This window comes from Cyanistes caeruleus, chromosome 1 (genome assembly GCF_971803275.1).
Source record: "Cyanistes caeruleus chromosome 1, bCyaCae1.hap1.1, whole genome shotgun sequence".
In the NCBI taxonomy this organism is placed as follows: domain Eukaryota; kingdom Metazoa; phylum Chordata; class Aves; order Passeriformes; family Paridae; genus Cyanistes; species Cyanistes caeruleus.
In genome coordinates, this window is record NC_141701.1 from 11,485,654 (window position 1) to 11,506,443 (window position 20,790).

General features: G+C 39.8%; 2 long non-coding RNA genes across 3 annotated transcripts; one reads left to right on the top strand and one right to left on the bottom strand.

Annotated features, from left to right (window-relative positions):
* Positions 1–340: 340 nt before the first annotated feature.
* LOC147655303 (uncharacterized) lies at positions 341–4,569 on the bottom strand. The gene is made up of 3 exons (XR_015283923.1): positions 3,870–4,569; positions 2,785–2,963; positions 341–2,678 (listed from the first exon to the last, which is right to left on the bottom strand). It is a non-coding gene; the product is annotated as an uncharacterized LOC147655303 (long non-coding RNA).
* LOC111925220 (uncharacterized) lies at positions 4,052–10,022 on the top strand. Of its 2 annotated transcripts, XR_015283922.1 has the most exons (4): positions 4,052–4,192; positions 4,698–4,801; positions 5,525–5,647; positions 6,377–10,022. It is a non-coding gene; the product is annotated as an uncharacterized LOC111925220 (long non-coding RNA). The 2 variants fall into 2 exon arrangements; XR_002862119.2 differs by lacking the exon at positions 4,698–4,801 and having other exon boundaries at positions 4,077–4,192.
* Positions 10,023–20,790: the final 10,768 nt, after the last annotated feature.

The following is a 20,790-nucleotide window of genomic DNA, read 5'->3' on the forward strand; positions in this document are numbered from 1 at the left end:
ATCTCCTAAATGTGGCAGCAAATTGCATGAAAAAACCAGTTCCCCAGCACTGCACAGACCCCAGAGGGGGTCAGCAGCAGAGCAGTTTGCAGAATGCCAGCACTCTCCACTCTCCAGAAGACCCCGTTTGTGATCCTGCCAACCATGGCACTGCTGATGGGAACTGAGGGTTTGTTCCTGCTGTTATTGAAGTCAAAGGCACCTTTTTCTTGTGAGCTCATAACATCTTGGATTGGGACAAACCCAGATGCTCTTTAGACAGGGGACTGAGGCAACTGGGAAGGAAAGCTGGGGTAAAAACAAAGAATTGCAGTCCAAAAATACTTCTGAACAATGGGGCTACATTTTCACACAGAGCTCAGCAGTGAGTTTAATTAAATACTACACGTATTTACTTACTGAAAAACCCTGTTTCATTAACATAAACAGATAGGGGATCATCAGTGCATGACAACCCATAGGGCACCAGGGGAAATCTGTTTTGAATTTTGTACATCAATCAAGTGATTCATATACATGGCATTTGCAACTGATGACTGCCTGAATGGAGTCTAGTGATTTTTACACCAGGGTACACCACTAAAAACCTCTCATTAATAGATAATCAGCTTCTACTGATCAACTCCTCGGCTGCATTCCAAAGCATCTGTTTCGCCCATTTCATGATTTAGAGATGCTAACTACGATAAAAGCAGTTCTGTGTTATTTCTTTACTCATTAACCTTATTATACTATTTCACCCTCAGCAGTGATTTTTTTAAAAATAAAGTTGATAAAAAGCGAGTGAAAAATACATTAGCCCACTAAATGGCCCATTATTTCATTATGTTTGTGCTAACAATGTAAGAGCTGTTCTAAGTAAATAGTATATTTTAAAGAAAAAAAAAACTTCTGAGAATAATTACCTTTTTAGCTGAACTGTTTATCAATAGACTCTTAGACTTCAAGATTTCTTTTCGTACTAATGTTACACAGCTAAATGAATGCAAAATTAGTGTGTAAAAAATGGCTTAGAGGAACAACATTTTTTATTCAAGCTATGTAAAATGCGTATAATTTGCTCTTCAGATTGATATTCCAAAGGTTGCTTCAAGCCCTTTTTTCCCATTGGACGGTAATACAAAATGCAGGGATTTTTCAAACAGTGCTATCTGTGTCTGTGACCATATGGTGGTTTCCAGCTTTGTTTTACATTACTGCACCTGAAGCTATTTATGGTCGGAACACCAAAGTAACAGCTATATGTTGTTTATATATTTCAATTTGCAGGTAATGTAGCCAAGGGCTAATCACACATAGATCAGATTTGCCACTAGTGTTTTCTGATGTCTTATTTTCAGGCCCTATTAAACCTGACAAAATGATAGGTGGAAAGAGAGAGAAGACTAAATAAATAAAGCAACAGTAAGGTTTGAGGGAAAACAAGTCTCTCAGACCAGTTTGCTGTAGCTTTAATTTGTTTCTTTGAAAATTGTAGCTGCTCAAATCCTAACATACAGCTGGCATCCAAATTAAACCCCTAAAGGTATTACATGCAGGGCTCAGAAAAGCACACACTTCTCTCTGCCTACTTTTTTTTTTCTTTCCCCAGGTTGTTTTAGCTCTGTAGAATAGGCAGCAAGCCCCAAAAAGTTTTTTTTTTTTGCTCCAGAAGATCTGCAGAGCTCAGAAGCCATCCAGGATGTCCAGGGTATACAGATGACGTGGTGCTGTCAGTGGTCTGGTTTGCTGATAACCCACAGCCCTCTTCTGACCAAGCTGTGGTCCTTGGCCCATTTCCCAGGATTTTGGCCCAAATGGCAGCTTGCCTCTCTGTGAGCTGCTGAATTCTAAATATGTTTGACCTTGCTCTGAGGGAAGGTATCCAGAGCCAATTCATGCTGCTAGGAGCTCAGACTGGCTTCACTCCATCCTCACATAATTCTGCTCACATAGATGAGAAGATATATGGGAACTGGATCCCTCTCCAACAATACCTTCTGGAGTCATAAACTTGTTCCTCACTCTTTCCCAGTGTATCATAGCATGTCTTATGTCACACCTTATTATCATCATCATCCTGAAACATTTATATATATAAACTTCTCTCCTTAGAATCTCACAAATTCCATTTAGTGAAATACTGCCCATACTCAGTAAAGCCACCTTACTGGCAGAGAAGTTCTGTAAGCATGAAGGGTTTAGCACAGGCTTTAAAACAGACAAATATGGATAAATGAAAAATTTAAATAAACCTATTTCAGCTACAGATACAGAACAAATTACACAGCAGTATCTCTGGCTCAGAAGAACATCCGTAACAATGGGACTTTCAGGAGATGCAGCTGGAACACAATCCTCTTACTTTTCTATCACTTATGCTTTCTGTGAAGGGGGTGTGACATCAGCAATTCCACTTGTGTTTTCTTTGTCACTTGTGGTTATTGACAAACACATGCAAACTAAAACAGTCCTGGATTTTGATACAGATGTATTTGCCTGTGATTGGGCTATGCTGAGTAAAAGTGTGCTGTAGCCTGGGGCTGGGGCCACACTGTCTCCAGCCTTCCTCAAGGTGTTCAGAGTGGAAGTTTGTGTTTTCCAGTTGCTGTGATCTTGGAGATACTTCTGGACTGCAGCTTCTTGGGGTTTTTTATGGATTTGGCCTGAGTTATCTTGAATTCCAAGAGAGAAATCTTCTGAAAATTAAATTATCATTAGTGAGATTTATCAGTACTCAAGCAAAAGACTTTCTGCTTATTAATTTCAATAGTAATCTGAAGGTACAGTTAAAACAGCTCTTACCTATGAGTGAACTTCAGGTACAAACCAGTCAGCAAAATATCCTCTAGTGGCTCCGAGCATCATTTCACACTATGGGTCTGGTCTTCACAACAATTCATGAAGTATCGCTATGTAGTTGCTTTTTTGCAACAGAATCTCTTCCCAGGCAGAAAATTTTATCCTTTAAAAATTTATTTACCCTGTTATCAATGAGAAAAATATTTTTGTCAGCATAAAAAGAGGCTTTATATGCAAAAAAATTATATAAGTAAATAAAAAATTGTAACTGCTACCCAATTTCTTTTTTTCAGAGAGGAAGAGGGATATCTGTATATTTGTAATGTCACAGACTGCTTTTTAGTTCAAGCTGTGATTTATGTTCCAGAGTCTGGGTAGAGAAAACCGCAAAATTTTATTACAAAACATAACCCTAGTATCCCAAAGCAAGCTCCATTGCTTTGATCACTGTTAATGAGCTAAATATCATGGACAGTTTTGCTGGCTTAACTTCATGGGATTCCATGGAGTTAGGACAGAATGATAACTAGATACCCCTCACCTACAGGGGTAAGGAATTCAGCAGGTGTGTGTGATTTTCTCCATGCACCAGATATCAGCAATGTCATTCACTGTGGGATTTCCAGTGATAAGCAGCATATGCAAAATAGAGGACAAAATATGTCAGTAACCAGTGGAATAAGACATTAAAGAAGATGGAATGTGATCCAGGGAGGTCTTTTCACAGCAAAAAAGTTAACTTGGTCTCATCCCTACCTATCTTTCCACAGAGAAAAGCAGACTTTGTCAGCTGACTTTCTGGTGGAATCCATGCCACTGCATAAACTGACCCATGGAGAGTCAAGTGCTCAGAAGCCAAAGAACTTCAGCCCAAATGCATGGAAATCTCACTTCATCAGTCTTGCAAAGTACTGAACACAGTTTCAAAGCATTGTGGGAGGGGAGATCTTCAGAAATACCATGTTGGGGCTTTTGATGGAGACCTTTAGACTTGCAAAGATGAATGTCTTTGTCTAAGCCAGATTCATAGGGACACAAAGTTTCACTAAAAATCATTTCCAGGCTCACCCTAGTGTGTCAAAACTCACTTTTATCAGGTGAACAAGGGGCAGTACCAGGACCACTGGCAGGAGATTTAATGAGCTCCATGAGTGCAGCAACATGAGCAGGTAAACCACGAAGGGGGCAGCTTCCACACCAGGGAGGCCACAGCCACACCCCTGGCTGCTGCTGGTGTCAGGTGTGTGTGGTGTTTTGATTGGGGTTTTTTGTTGGAGTGAGGTTCCCCCACCCCCAGCAACTTGAATTGAAGCAGCTGTGTTTTACAAACAGTTAAAAGCCATTGCTGCTGCACACAGCAAGAGTGTGCTAGGCTAAACAGAACCCTCCAAGAAGGGGGTCAGCTGTCCAGGTCAGTGGCTGCAGGGAGTGTCTGAGCCTGGTGTGAGCACTGAAGGGCAGGGCTGTGTGTGGTGTGAGGAGGTGAATGGTTGCTCTGCCCAGTGGAAGAGCTTAAGGAAGAAATGGAAAGGCTAGGGAGTATTAGGGAGAGTGAGAGAGAAATAGAGTGGTGAAGTTACACCAATGAACACAGCATGGGTAGCAAACAAGAGGAGCTGGGAGCCATGGTACAGCAGGAAAGCTGTGACTTGTAGGACGTAGAGGGATGAGTGGCATGAATGGAGTGCTGCACTGGGTGGCTTTGTGCTCTGCAGAAGAGACAAGCAAGGGAGGAGAGGTGGAGGGGTGGCTCTGTACATTAGAGAGTCTCTTGAGCTGCTGGAGTGTGTCCAGAGAAGAGCAACAAGGCTGATGAAGAGTCTGGAGCCACAGTCCTGTGAGGGGCAGCTGAGGGATCTGGGGTTGTTTGGCCTGGAGAAAAAGAGGCTCAGGGGGAGCCCTGTCACTCTCTACAGCTCCCTGAATGGAGGTTGCAGCCAGCTGAGTATTGGTCTCTTCTCCCAGGCAACAGTGACAGGACAAGAGGAGACAGTCTCCAGCTGCACCAGGGGAGGTTTAGGTTGGACATTAGGAAGAAGTTCTTCACAGAAAGGGTGATTGAGTATTGGAATGGGCTGCCCAGGGAGGTGGTGGAGTCATCGTTCCATCGGAGGTGTTTAAGGGAAGACTGGATGTGGCACTCAGTGCCAGGGTCTCATTGACAAGGTGGTGCTAGGCTCTAGGTTGGACTCAGTGATCTCAAAGGTCTTTTCCAACCTAGTTTCTTCTGTGACTCTGAGATGTTAATTCTTAAATCACATACACAATTCCAATTATTTTATTTGCAATGCAATGAAAAAATAACAAAAAACAAAAATCAACCAGGAGTCAAGAAAACTGGCTTCTTTTAAAATCTCATTCTATTAAAGTCTCATTTCAGTTCTGACTATGACCAGGAAGACTTTATATTCTGCATCTTTTCCAAAACACTGAGACACAGACAAACTCTCCCTGAGACATTCTTTAATTCTACTGATTTTTAGAGTGAGAGTAAGAAGCTCTCTTAGCTTCTTTGACATCTGATAGGCTAATTGAAACTAATATAAGCACAATTAAAATTAACTAATTGGTCTGCACCTGATCTTTAAAGGCATGGCACAGTGGGTAGCCAAGCAGAGCAATGCAGTCAGTGTTCCAAGAGTGTCAGCCTTAATCAGCATCCAGGCAGCTCAGATCTCTGGAGGATTTACTAGATACCTAGACACTCATTATCCCTTTTCTAACAAAAATACCACATTCTCAGATCAATAAGAATATTTGATTGAACTATAAATACGCCAAATGGAAAAATCAGCTTCAAAGAATCGCGTCTCCACATCAGTAATATCTCTCCAGAAAGTCATCTTCGTTTCAGCCAGATTTCTTGGTATGGTTTGAAATGTCACATTTTCTTCCTAGTCATGTGTTTTGTGCCCATCAGACTGATGTGATACTAATTGCAATGGTTTCTGTCATGTTCTCTACCCCTATTTTTTCTAGGACTATGCTTCTTTTGTTTTAAATGGCTGCAGGAAGTAAATGGCACACTGACTCTCTGTAGTGTTGCTCTTCCAGTAATGCATCTGTTATTTACTGGCTTCACTTTTAAAGTATTATTTCTTTTGTCAGGCCTGTTTTAAATAAATGATATAGAAAAAATTTGCAGCACAGTCATGAGGAAGGCCCATAGAAGCTCAGCAGTCTTACTGTGAAATTCTCTTTCTTTTCCTGACAGTGGGAGCTTCCACCACAGCTGGAGTGGAGCTCTAGACCTGGCCTTGGCCCCACATCATTATGCCCCACATTTTCAACAGTAATGTTAATTATAAGAGTGAACTATGCCTTAACATATGTCATTTCATCATGATAACACTCTAAGCTTACTTAAGCTTTGAAGATTAAAAGGATTTTTAAAATAAATAAAAAATATATCATGCATTCAAAAGAATGTTTCCCTGCTTAATTTGTGTGCTGGGAGTAAAACCCAATCAGTATTGTTTAAATGCCATCCCAGTAAAACAGAGGTCATAACTTTATTTTTGTAGAAGAAATGAGAGCCCATTTTGGTCATTAGCTCCCCTCATCTGATACCATTGATTGCTTTGCTTTTCTTCAGGGGTGTCACAGCGTACCTTGACCTGACCATCTCTTCCTTCACTCCCAGCAAGCCTGTGCAAACCATATGTCAGGAAGGAGGAATTCAATGATAGACAATTGTCAGTGATGGCACTGGGCATGTCATCTGCCACTGTGTGATCAGGAGCTGAGAAACATGAGGTGACATGCAGTGGAAATTAAGGTATCAATACTGATGTTCAATTCAGCTGGCCAGGCACAGAGGTATGAAGCTATAAGGTTATGGCTAGGCTGCCTGAGGTACCTGCATGGGGCTGGTAGATGTGGTGGGAGACCTGTCATCTTTCAGAGTTGAAGACCAGGCAGAGCAATACAGGATAGCTCCAACTGTAAGAAATACTTATTGATGAACAACAAAATTAAAGTCCTCCTCACAAAACAACCTGCAGCAGTTTAACTGGGGCTCAGCCTAGGTGTCCAGAGCTCTTTGATGTGTTTTTGGTTATTTGAGTAAGCCCTAAAGGGCTAACAAATATGGCTTGAGCTGGGTCTTGGATACCTGTTTCTGTATCACCCGCTGGATTGAGCTCCTGCTGCTTCCTGAAGAGTGCACTGAATGCCCTGTTAACTGTATTGATTAGATTGTCATGAGGTTTTGTCTTTATCACTTGTTTTTATGTCTTTTCTACACACTCAGTAACATTCACATTCAAGTTGACCTTTTGATCCTCCTCATATTGTTAGAGAAAGTTCATAATTAGACAAAATAAAAATATCTTCTTTTCTTTGCCCCACTTAGTCCATATATTATGTAGTGGGAATAAGACCCAGTCAGTATTGTTTAAGTGCCACTGGAGTAAATCAAATAGCCTAGTTTTCTTTTTAGAGAATCACTGCACAATTAAATAAGAGGCATGTGATTACTTAAAAGTGATATTGATGTAAAAAGAAGTGATTTAGGGTACGCCTTATTGCAAATCCTTTGTGCACATTGCCAAGTAGTTTAGACGTTCCACAAAAGCTTGAAATATGGAAAAGTGTTACCTGCAGGACCTGCTCTTTTAAAACATCCCCATGAGCTCCCAACTCTCATTTATCAAAAGCTGGCAACTGAGCAATTGTAGTGGTAGTACTCATTGCAGTAAAATTACCAGCATACATGAACAGAGGAAGCTGCTGGGCAGTATCAAAAGAGTCTCCCCAAAGTCACTTTGGCACTTTTTCCAAAGGTTTAAATATTGTTAACACTTTGACCAAGGCAGTCAGTAAGTAAATAGGAACTTGTGGGAATGTTTCCTTTTAAAGTCTGGTACAAAACAAGTTATAGTTTTTGATGTAATCTTGTTTCTTTGCAAGGGACCAACAAAGCTTTGTCTTCTGAATAGGCAAAACCAAATGACAGCACACAAGTCTCTCACTCACAATCTCCAAATCTACTTTTTCAGTACATTACATTCCCTAAAATCTCTTCCTGCTGGTTTTCCTCAGGGATACACTCACAGCCATTTCTCTGGTTTTCTGCTGATTTTCTCCTGTCTTCCTCCCACATATTCAATTTGTCAAACAACTTCTTAACCTCTGCATTCATACCCAGTGTCAGGAACCCCTTTCCCACTCTCACTATTGCTGTACTATCACTGGGTGCCACCATTTCTGGAGCAGTGACTTTTGTTACTTTTTATTACCATTGCAGTCCTCAACCTTGTCATGGCTCCCTTCACTCTCCTTCAGTGAAGGCTGAAATAGATTTGACATCTTTAAATGTGTCCATATTGGTCTTGTGATGTGGGTGCGAATTCCTGTCAATACAGCACAATTTAGGAATTGTTTCACTAGGAAGGTTTATGGATGGTGGTTCTATCCATCTTCTCACTCAAGCCACAACATTAATATTCAATGTTGTATTAATTATAACCATGCAAGTAATTATAGATACAAATAATATTTCAGAGTAGGATCAAAAATCAGGTATAGTCACAAAAATATTTTTCACTGATGCATATCCAAGAAACCATTTTTTGAAGACACAAGGAAAGTTCATGATTCATAGGTCAAACCCTGAGGTTTTTACTCTATTTTGAGGCAATACTGCTCTAAACTGCAGGAGACAGAAATTTACAGCAGGATTTGTGAATTACTTTGGATATACTGTAACCACTTCAAATACACACTTTTGGAATAAATCAGATTTACAATAGTGTTGAAAACATTCATAATTTGTAAAGGTAGGAATAGAAGTTTAAAAAAATGAGCTTATTTTTCTCCTTGACAGAGTTTTAGACCTATCCCAGGATATTGCCATCTAATGGTGTCTAAAATTGGCTAAGGAATAGCCAGAGAGCAGACCAGGCTGAAGCTGGAACAGATCCATGGAGTATAGGCCAATGTAGAATTCTTCGCTTAGGCCTTCCATTTGTACCTAAAAACTTGCCTATTTCAGCAACAAACAGCTTCTTAATGCTCTTTCCCAGCCTAGCAGCATGCAGATAAGGAAAGCATCTCTTGTTCTTGCATCTGTCTCACACATCTTCTATCAGGCACTGTCTCAGGCAGTAAAAACCTTCTGCAGGCAATAGAGCTCAGATCAGTTTTTGTATACCTAAAGTAAATGAATTCCACTGAACCTTTACAGCCTTAATGACATTCTGTAATAAATAGTTTGGATACCATAGCCATAATATCTGGTGGCTTTGTATCAAACAAGAGGATAGCTGTGGTTCAGCTTCCAACAACTGGAGTGAAAATTTATCATTAGAAAGATGCAGAACTCCACCTACTCCAACTGAAATATGTCATCTCTCAGCCAAATGATAAAGAAGTGAAATAGAAATTGTCTTTCAGTACAAGTGGTCATTTAAGAAAGTTTAGAAGCCCATAAATGTGGAAATATTAGTCATTATATATCCCATTTTTATGAATAAATGCAAGCCAGGGATCCCCAGGGTATCACTAAGTTCCCTTCAGGGAAAGAAAAAACTCCACATATTTAATACTTTTGAAAGCAAAAAGAAAACCTGTAGCTATGGTAGAGTACTGGTCATCTATTCTGGTGCTATATTAATGTTGCCTCATTGAACACTTGGCAAAATAAAGGCATGGAGTGGTCCTGTAGAAAAAATACCCAAAGGAATCACAGAAAATTCCCCACAGCTCTATCACAGCCATCAGGAAAAGTGATTTTCAGATCCACCCATTAGAAAGAATGTTTATAACACTCTCTTCTCTTCAGAGAGCTGAATACTAATTTAGGACTCAACTATGTGGAAAAAAATAATTATTGAGAGAGTGGTGAAAGGCTTTTATGAAGCTAATGAATTAGCTCAAATTGGAAGAGAAGGTCAGTAAATTCAAGACTTTCTGAAAGCTCACTTATCTTCCTCTGGTCAAGTAGTAGCAACACTTAAATACACTTTGGGCTGTCCACTTCCTGAAAGCTTCTGCACTGATGGAGCAGGCATGAAAAATTTGGTGTCTTTTTGTTAATTTTAATTATTACTTGGGATTTTGTACAAGGAGATTTTTGCTCTTGATATTTTTCCCAAAACCATTCATTTTCTAAGATCTTCTATAGCATTAAAATATAATAATATTTTTTTAGACATAGCTAGACACAACTGGTGATAAAAGGAGAGTTAGTCCTGGTTTACATCACAGCCAAGGAAATAAAATTCTTTGCAAGAATCAAATAGAAATCCCACACTACTTCTTTATTTACAAAGGAAGATTCAGTGTGCTCTTGATCTCTGGTGATTTGAGCAGACTCTGCTATTTTACTACATTTCTCATTTTGTAGTACTAATAACAAGAATTTTTAACATACTTTAGGGTACTTTACACTAAGGACTGTGACTTAGTTTCGAAAAAAACATGGTGTGACAGAATTCTGTGTTTGCTTTTTCCCATGATTTTCAGATCAAACACACTGACTTTATAAATATTGTAGAACTCTCCATGCAAACTCTACTTGGAATCTCTGAGCTCACACTGTGATCTCCCTTTCTTGTGTATCTTTGTCAGTGATAATGATTCAAGAGAACACATTGCAACCTCAACAGTAAGTTTTGCCTGGAAAAGACAAAATGGTACAGAAATTCTTGAACAAGTGGACTCCTAATGGGTAAATCATTTTACATTTTACACAACAGCCTGGGTGGGGAAATACATTTTTGCACAGGCAGACTACTATGGCAACATGGTTAAGATGCATCCAGACTCAGCCTGAGGAAACTCTTTTTGTCCTGCATTATGCAAAAGTGTCCACAAAATCAAACTTACCCTGTATTCCTGAATTACTATGTTGTTCTGTTTCTAGATTCGCTCTGCCTTAGAGAGGGAGATAAAATAAAAGTCTAGGAAAAAACACAGGTAATTCTGGACAAATGCCAAGTAAGGGAAAAAATAAATTAGCATCAGTGAAAAGGGAAGGAATTAACACCTCAAAAGCTTCCCATTACAGTACGATTTGTCTTTAAGGGAAGTTTGCTAATATTTCAGCAGTTGGGCATTTGTCATTATTTTTGAACACTGAAATGAATGAATTGCACACAAAAATATAATAGTATTTTAAAATCACAGAGACAAGACAAGGGACATAAAAGAGGTCTAGGGCCAAGGATTGTGTAGGGTGAATGCAGTCAGTGTGCTCTGAAATCTGCTCACAGCAAAGCAGCCACAACCTGTTCACACCATCTGGCCTGGGAGCCAGGTTTCACTCCCAGGAGAATATACACTTAGCAGTGTAGATGTAATTTTCAGGTTACAGGGTATTCAGTCAAGTCAAGCAGATGTGATTAGAGGGGGACCAGGCAATTTAAAGGCACTTGCCTGATTATGAGCATTATGTGCTTTTAAGCAGATAGTTCTCTGTCTGAGAGAAAAACTACAGTTTGGATGAAAGAGTCATCATCACATAAGTCTTTACTGCCTTTACTCTTTGTGCTCTGTATGACACCTTTTTGACAAACAAAGGCTGCTTTGCTTCTAAGAGATTGTTCCTGTGACATGCTATTTCCTGCCCTTCAGAGGGAAAGGGCCTTTGAATGCTGGTAAACCAAGCTGAAAAGTGTGAAAGTGTCATGTAATGTCATTCAATTTTGGTTTAACAGGTGAAATCTCTCCCTGGAAGGTTTAAATTGAAGAGACACTAAAACGAGTCTAAAGCACAGCTTCTCTTTAAAACCCATCTTTAACCTACTCATACTATACATAAATGAATAGGTTAGTGAGACCATTTGCTGCTTCTGGATTATCTTTATGCACAGCTCAGACCACATATTTTTACACAGCAGTTCCAGAAAGCAGAGAAGAATGGGGGAAATTCTTTACATGAATTCAATGAAAATTCAGTTGAGAGTTTGAGAATGGAAGAGAATAAAGAACATGAACAATTTTTTTTTTTTTTTTCATCTCTGGCATAGTAGTATAGTAATAAAGGAGTAAAGCTGTCAGCCCACAGACCATGTCTCTTCACCTCAGCTTGTGGAAAGGAAGAGCATGACCTTAATCAATAGGAAGGTAAAATCCATTCCTAACCTAGCAGCTATTATGAGCAACCATGTATTTGACAGATAACTCTATACCTTCAAAGGTCATCAGTCAGAAGGAAATAACACTGCTAGGGCTGAGGAACATAAGCTGCAGTGTGAGCTGAAGATGGAGCTTGGCATGGCAGGAGCCCAAGGCAAGAGGCCATGAATTGCTGACCCTTTTCACAGCAAAGGATGCAGGAGCAGTGGCTCTGGCCAGGTGACCAGACACTCAGAGACACAGAAGGATCTGATGAATGAGGAGGAAGGGTGAGACTTCCACAAGCTTAGACTGAGGGGATAAAAGCCTAGAGATGCTTGTGATCGGGGTCCCTCCTTGGAGACACCAGCTGGAGCTGTTTGTGTTCCTGTGCTGTGAATAAATTGCTCTCTGGAATGAGACATCTGAGACTCTGCTATGGAAAACTCAGGGAACTGGTGAGGAAGCCTGGTCTGACTTTGCATGAGTGTGTGGAGCCAAGTGGGGTCTGATGTAAAGAGGCTTTGATCCCAGCAGTGAAAGGCTCCAGTGCGGGAGTGTGACTGCCAGAGTCCTCCTGGATGGTCCCAGATACTGTGAGATGACCCCAAGAGGAATTTGGGGAACAGTATCTGGAGAAACCAGCGATTAATCTCACTAACATTTGACAGTCCCAGAGCTAATGACATTGCCCAGTTTACTTCATCCTTTTGGACAGATCAATTTGTATTTCATAAGTCATACCAACACTGGAAAAATTCAACATTATGAATGAATTACCCAAGAACCCTTTTTCACAGTTTCTTCCTTTCTCAGGGGGTTGCAGATAGCTGCTGACAGAAATATTGCATCAGCACATACTGAAGTTTGAGGAACAGAAATTTCTCCCTTAATATGCAAGTGATGTGATCAGTCCAATAAAGAGCACAGTCTTTGTCACACTTGTCATGTTCCCAGGATGTTATTACAACTTACTGAAACTACCAGAGAAGTAAAATAAAATCTGAGGTTCCTTAAGCTTTCAGGGGCATTGAAATTCAAAAGGAGTTATAAATACAGAAGAGCTGTTCCTAGAGAAGCTTAGGGATTTATCTACACAACTTCCCTTAATATATTTTTGATGGAAGTTGACTAAGTAAATCCCCCTGCACTGTGGTGAACATTAACTACAGGGTCCTGAAACAAATATTTATGTTTTAATAAGCTTTTCCTCCTCCAGATGCTAACTACTATGCGCATTTTCCCATGCCTTTCCAAGTCCAATAATGTCCCCAATGTCTTCACTTCAAAGGGTCCCAATAGAACTGGGAGAGTCATTTCACTGATGCAATGCTGCCCACTCTGAAGAGGTGGGCAACAACTTTTCTCTGTTTGGCAGAGAAATTTTGATCAAGCTGAGTGGAGTAATTCAGACTTTTAAAAGGTGTTGTTATCCTTGTGGAACTAATGGATAACTAAATTAGATAGAGATGAAACTTCAGACAAATAAAAAGAGCTCAGCTCAGTTTTTCAAATAATTACTTTGAATTCCACCTTAGCAGGGCAAAACATCCAGGCAGTATAAACCACTCTGACTCTATTGAAGTTGAAGTAACTATGCTGTACTAACAGAGCAAGAAGGAGGTGTTAGGTAACATTGCTCTCTTAAATGTCTGGTAGCAGTGTATGAAGGTGGGAAGAATTTAAAAGCCAGAATCAGATATCCACACAGATCTTCCCAAAGCTTGAGAGCACTCTCAGCACAGCTCATATCATCCATCTCTGCTATTACACACAGAACATAAAATTTGTCTAGTCAGAATGACAATGTCTATGACTTCAAGGCAATAGGCTTTTGAATTTTCTGGGAAAGCCTCTGTACAGCAGCATTAAACTTAAATTTATGGATATGCCACTTAAAATCTGAATGTAGCAAGCTCATTTTTACAAACAGTGAAGGGGAGAAGATAATTCCTTTGCATAACTAAACAGCCAGCAGTGTCATTAAGCAAACTAACTTCCTTTGCTGCTTTATGGAAAGTTGTCCATCTTCCTCTTTAGGGCTTGGGCCCCGCAGACAGGTTCTAAGGTTCATAAATTAATGAATAATGTAAATTTTCCAGGACCATACGCATACATCTTTTCAGACATACAGATGTCTGCAGTTATTTTTTTTCATAATAGTATGGGAAAACAGAAATCCATGTGCTCCAGTCCATCAGTTCAGCTTCAGAAGATGGTGTCCCATGTTTCAGAAGGCAAAAGACATCTCAGACTTGGCAGATGGATTTTAATACACCTCCGACCTCTGGAGTCTTCTAATCTTGAATAGTATTTGATTGGCTCAAATCCAGGAGAGAAAAATAAAGCTAAATGTATTCCAAAATGTTAGCTTTTACAATTTCATATCACTGTATTTTATCATCCCAATTTCAATCCTTTCTGGGACAAATCTGTGTGGTTCTGGCCTCTGTGCCATGTTGAGGCTGTGAGTTCAAGTATAAATTAAAAGCTTCATGAAGAAATATGTTCTTTATGGAGTTTTGATTTTGGCATCTCCTTCTGTCATTGAAAGTTTCCTTGATCTGGGGCTGGCAGAAAAACAGAAAGGAAACTCCCAGTCTTTGTCCTTTGCATTGTAATTGCATAAAGAAGCGTAAGGCAGAGATTCAGTTTAATAAAGAACTTCCAAAATTTACTGTGATTTATGTGAAAACATTAAAATGCAAGGGAGAGAAATTTTCTTGAAAATGGAAGTGGACTAGATTTTGTATCACTTCCTCACAACCCTTCCCAAAAAACTACTTTTACAGATATCAGAACAAATAGAGAAATGACTTCTTGTCCAAGAAAGGCAGAAGAGTCTGGAATGCTCAAACCAGGCTCAAGTGAAAAAAATTCCACATTAAATTCCACAGTGATTCATCCAGAAGTTCTGTAGTGCCAAAGTTTTATTCAAAGTTAAAAGCCATGTTTCTATTCATTCTTCTCCATTGATTACTGATTTACTCATTTACTCATTTAGTCAATGTCCTGCCAGGTCCATCTGAGTTTATCTGTGGAAATAAAAATACCTGGACAGGTATCACTGAACTCATAATTTGTCATTCAGGTGTCAGAACTGAGTGTAGTCCTGGAGCTGCACTTTGGATTTTTCATGGATCAATATTTAAAGTCTCAAATGAAGAAATTAAGTTTAGGTGGGCAACTGATCCTGCCCATCTACATTTGTGAACTTAATTGATTTTGGGAGTCACTGACTTCCCAGTATAGTCCTATACAAAAGGGATCTTTCAAATGGGCAGAGCTATAGCTGCTGTATTTGGATATTTAACATTTCAGTCAAAAATATCTCCTTGATTACTAGAGCTTGGCATTCTACTTGGTGCTGAAAAATTCACTTTCCTTGATATTAAAAACCTCTTGGAAATAGCCTATGACCTCGCTTTTCATGTACCATTTCCACTGACATTAATTAGGAATTATAGCATGTGTCCCAGAGGATTATAATTATTCCAATGAGGATTTGCTTTTCCTGAGTTTCCATGAAAGTTTCCAGAATATAAACCCCAAAATGTCCTATCAAAGACCATATTAGAGCTCACAAGCAAGTGGGAAACAGTTCAGGTTTAACTCTTCTGTTCCTTTTGCTAAGCCTTACACTGGGACCATCCCCACTGGTATTTCACATGCTACTCTTGTTTCTGTGGGCTTTGGCAGAGTATGGCATTAATGGGCTGCTTGAAATCTTTTTCATTCCAGAAATGAGAGACCAAGGGGGAGAGTTTTGGGGAGCAGGCTCTGGGAGAAACAGCCTCTGCTTCTAGAACATGATTAACAAAAGCTCTGACTTGGTGTGACAAATCCCACTGAAAGCAGAGGCAACATCAGTGTGAGCAGTCAGGTCAGTGCTACAGCAGCTACAGGGACTTACCTGTCTCTGAGGGAAGATTCCCTTCTGTGTCATTTCATCAACCCTTGTTGTTTGCTTGAAAGCCTGTGCAACTCTATCCTGTATTTGCATTAAGCTGTAGCTTCAAATTGAGGAAAAAAGTTGTTCCTTTTTTTTTTTTTTTTTAATAAGAAAGCAGTAATCTCCCCAGCATTAGGAAGTATAAAGGAAGAATTCTATAAATTTCAGCTAGCCAAGGTCAGCATTAACTTAAGTACTGGAGCTGATTGTTGGCATTTGCTCTTATCCACAGGAGGAGCAGTTTCAGGGTCTTTTGGAGTTCCTGTATAAATCCATCTTTCCACTCTTTAAAAGCAAACAGTCAGGACTACATTTGTAGTGAGTCTCTAAATACATTTTCTCAGCTTGACAATTCCTCTACCCACATTACCACTGCTGAAATTTTAGGGCAAGAGAGGAAGAAAATGGTGACAATTTTTATCTTGCCAATTTTAAAATGAAAATTTGTTGCCATTTTGTAGCCAGTTCCAGTTTGACATTCCTGGGAGCTCAGTACAGATTAAAGCCAAGACAAATTCTCCTTTTCTTCCTGTATGAGTTGGCTGGAGCCTCTCTGGTAACTCTGCAGAAAGGCAGTTCAGCCAGAGAACCTGTGAGCCTCACCTGTCTGTTAACTGAGCATAATAAATATATGAAAAATATAACCAGAAGTCACATAAATATGAGAAGATTCTAAAGATTAGATAAGCATTGATTATTTGGTATTTTAGGGTACAGCTCTTAACAACAGATTTTTTGAAAATTTTTATTTCTATTTTACATATTTTGACAACATTTTTTAATTTCAAGATAGCTTGAAAAGTGTAAATCACAAAATATGAAGCATATATTTCGTCACAAAAATATTTTGAACAACTACTCCTGGACAGATTTTTGACAATGGTTTTCAATCTTCCACCTTTTTTTTTTCCCTGCCAACTTCACATGTAACATTCTCTTATTTACATTTCCAAGTGTAAATATGGATATAGATTGTAACCTATATACCTGCACAAGTAGATTTCAGAAATGTTAGCAAAAACAAAAAATCAAATTCTAATACATTAATTTCTCATTGCTTCTTTTTTTTTTCCTTAAAGTAGTTAGACATATTGGCATGAAAAAGAAAGATTTTAATATTTTAAAAATCCTTTTAATATCTTAATTTCCAGGATATTCTGTGAAAGCAATAGAGAAAGTTCTCTGAAAATTCTTTTTTACTAGGAGAAAGATAACATAGCTGTCAAAATTATGATAACTCTGCATTTATTCTTGTACTTTTGACCTTAGAATAGATACATTGATATTCTATTTTTCCTTTTCTGAAGAAAGAAACCTCCTTGCCTTCATTTTTGACAGAAATCTTCCCATGGTTTTGGACTGATAAAGACAAACGTAGAAGGGAAATAGAATTTATTGTAGCTAGATGAACAGATTTGACACCCATGTCAAACATTATTATAACCTATACACTTCAAATGTAGACTGTAAGTTAAATGCTGCACAGCCTCAAGCCAAGCATTACAAAAACAAAATGCTTCTCAGCCCACACACTTCTTACTATATGTTCTTCATGATTTGGTAATGAACAACATGCTGAGACAACATTTGAAGCACTGCAATGATGCACAAAGTGCACAACCCAAAATTTAATATATTTATGAGCTGAAATTTGCTGCACCCATATGAACCTTTCAAAATCAGGTTCTGCATGAGAGGAGGGGATGCTTGCAGGGGTGAAACAAATTCACAAGACAGACTACAGGTCTGCTTGCTCTCTCACTCTCTGCCCCAGCATGCAGCAAATACATTCCCATATCAGCTTTTTAAAACCTTGAGTTTATTGGATCTTTGCAAATATAAATCCATGGCTTTATGTGCCCTTGCCATACTCCAACAAGAAATATAAGGAGGAAATCCTTCTGCTCTGTGTTCTTGAGGTATTTCAGTGGTGTTTTCCAACCTACTTTCCCCAGGGAGATGATAAATGGGTACAAAGTTTTGGGCAGCTCCTTGACACCAGCAAATGTTTTCCCACATTTAGTCTCCACTGCAGATTTCTTGTGGTTTCCTTCCCAAAGAGAGATTCTCCATTGGCCAAAGTCTAAAATGGGTCTATTTTGGGGAGCCACCAGGATTGCACAGCTGATGCTTCATTGAGCAGGATTCAGGATGTGGCAGAGAACCCCATCAGCACTGAAGAAAAATGACACAGGTCTGTAGAACTTCATATGGTGCAGGTTTCTGAGTCCATGTTCAGTCTCAGGCAGTGTCTGCTGCTGGGCTCAGCCTGGGAGTCCCAGGAAGAGGAACCACACATTCCACTGAAGACCAGGGCCTCAGGTCAATAACAGCCATATTAAGAATGGAACATCTTGGGCCCAGCAGAGCATAGAAAGAAGATAAATGTTTAAAATTAATAAAGTTTTTTTTTCCCCAGTAGATGAGGGAATGTTTCTCCCTCCTTCTGTGTGTGTGCATGTGTGTATGCAATTCTTTCCCTGGCTTGTAAAGTACACACACACAATATTTGCTTCAATATCCCACCTACACAAGCAAAGCATCAGTACTTCATGGATGTGTTACAGGGACAGACTCAGCAGCATTGAAGAAGAGGTTGTCAGGCTCTGTCAGTGCAAGCACTGTGAAGGGGGCTGTGTGGCATGGCAACACCGAGCTTTTGAACTCACATCTCAGCTCTATTCCAGCTTCACCACTAAGCCTTGCCCCAGTTTTCCCACCTGTTAAAATATATAAATCTCACTGCTCCCCTCTCAGGACTGCTTTGATGCAACTCACTGTATGAGACATTACAGAGAGTTTATAATGAGACATTTTAAATAGTAGATGCATAGTTCCTGCTTCTTTCCCCCCATATTTACACAGAGGAAAGCAGGAATTCTGTTTAATTTTTTCTAAAGAGCAGATGCTTATAGGTCTGGTGTTGATAAAATACGGCCTGCTAGCTTAGCAAAACCACAGGAACAAAATGAAAAATCTGCTCATTTTGTTTCCTGAGAACAAACACACAAAATGAATGTCATACATTTCAATAACAATTGGCATCGATGTAGTTCAGAGAAAAACTTCTTGTCCAAGGAGACAACAGATTTTATTATACAAATTAGGAATAGCAATCATCTGCCAAGACAAAACAATGTTCATCAGAACATGACACACAAAGAAGGTAGAAAGGAACTCTTATTTAACCTGCAGAATACTAAAATTATTTCTGTGTGTTGGGGACTTAAGCCAAAATCCTCTCTGCCTGCCTGGCTCGAGGAGTCTGTGTGATAAAATCCCCCATCAGCTCTGCAGTGACAGTGCTGGGGAAGCCATGCCCACCTGTCCTGGGAAGGAGTGGAAACCACACCTCAGCAGCAGCAGCCCTGTGGCTGTCCATGCTCCCCAGAACTTCCCCGGTCCCATTTTCATGGGATACCTCTAAACCATCAATAAAAACCCTTTGTTGTCCAGTCTATCTTTTTTTTTTTTTTTTTTTCATGTTATCAGTGCTGGAGAAAGAAAAGGTCAGATTATCTGCAGAGAGGTGACTAGCAGCAGCAGAAGCTGCACTGTGTGGGGCCTTGGCTCCAGAGAAAAGAAATCAATTGGGAATGAGGTCAACAGAGGGGAAACTTGCTAAATCTCCTTCCTTGCTAAATCCCTCAACAGCTAAATCTTCTATCAAGCCTGCTAATTCATCTAACCACTGCCTAGTCCTCTGTGCTTGACTGGGAAAGGCAATTCCTTCAAGGAACTGGAATGAATGGAAGATAGGAAGCACAGGATGTGACGGGAATATACTGGGGATGCTGTAAGAGAGCATGTCCCACTGCAGCATCATGAGCTGTTTAAACTTGCTGAGTTGTCCCATCCCTGTCCTGATTTATACCCAAATCAGCAACACCTGATAACAGAAAAGGGCTTAATGAGTATATTTAGCCCAAGTGTCTTCATCATCTCCTCCCTTCTCCCCAGCACGTGGACAAAGTACTGTTCACACTGAGTGTTTGCTGGACAGGTCTGAACACCCAGCACCATCCAGGCCTAAAGAGAGGTAAAAGGTAGTTATAATTCTACTTTGTCACACTCTACTGCAAATCTAAAGTATAGCCATTTGTCTAGATCAGCTTAAATAATGCACATTTTTTACATTAAAATATAACCACCTCTTTCTTGAATAACAGGGAGAATTCATCAGGCCAGTTGGTCTTTCTGATGTGTTCTCTGCTACCTTCTCCTAACCTGATCCATGAAGACCAGATGCAAATGGTGTTTGGGAACTCAGCTCCCCCAGTGTAGGTGGATCCTTTTTTACAGACCCTTCAGCAGCTGTCCACACACCATCCAGGTCCTGTCACAGCATGCCAGGTCTTGCATGGGTATAGTACAAAGTAACAGAATATAGGTCACCATAGCACACACAATTCTGGTTTTAAAGGCAAGAGCAAATTTTCCACTTCTTTGCAGGAAATAGGTGTGGAGAAAGACAGGGTACTAAAGACCTGGCATGAAGTCCCTTTCTCCCTGGAATATACAGAAAAATGTTATTTTTTACATAGAACATGTTTTCACCATCTTGCAGGCTTTGCCTACAAATGAAATTCCTCTTCTCTTGTGGTCCTACAGATATGCCATTTGCCTCTTTTCCTAACAGGCTTGATGTCTTACAAAAATTTAGCCTACCATTTTGGTGAAACACATTTGGAAGGAATTTCCTTCTGTTTCCTAACAGTGAGCAATAGAGCCTCTAAAATGCTGATAGAGAGCACATTTTCCTGGGGCCGCAGGGAATGAGTCACGCCAGACAAGTGCCAGATCAAATACAGCAAGTGATCAGGGAGCTGGCACTGGCAGGCCTAAGAAAACAACATTTCCTTTGTCAGTCTTGCTGTACCTACCTAATGCAATAATTTTCAGGGTGTTATTCAGCAAGGAGATAGACTGTCCCATGCTGTCTTCCTGCTTCAAAGTCTCAGAAAGGAGCATGAAATACACAGCTGTACATTGGAAGA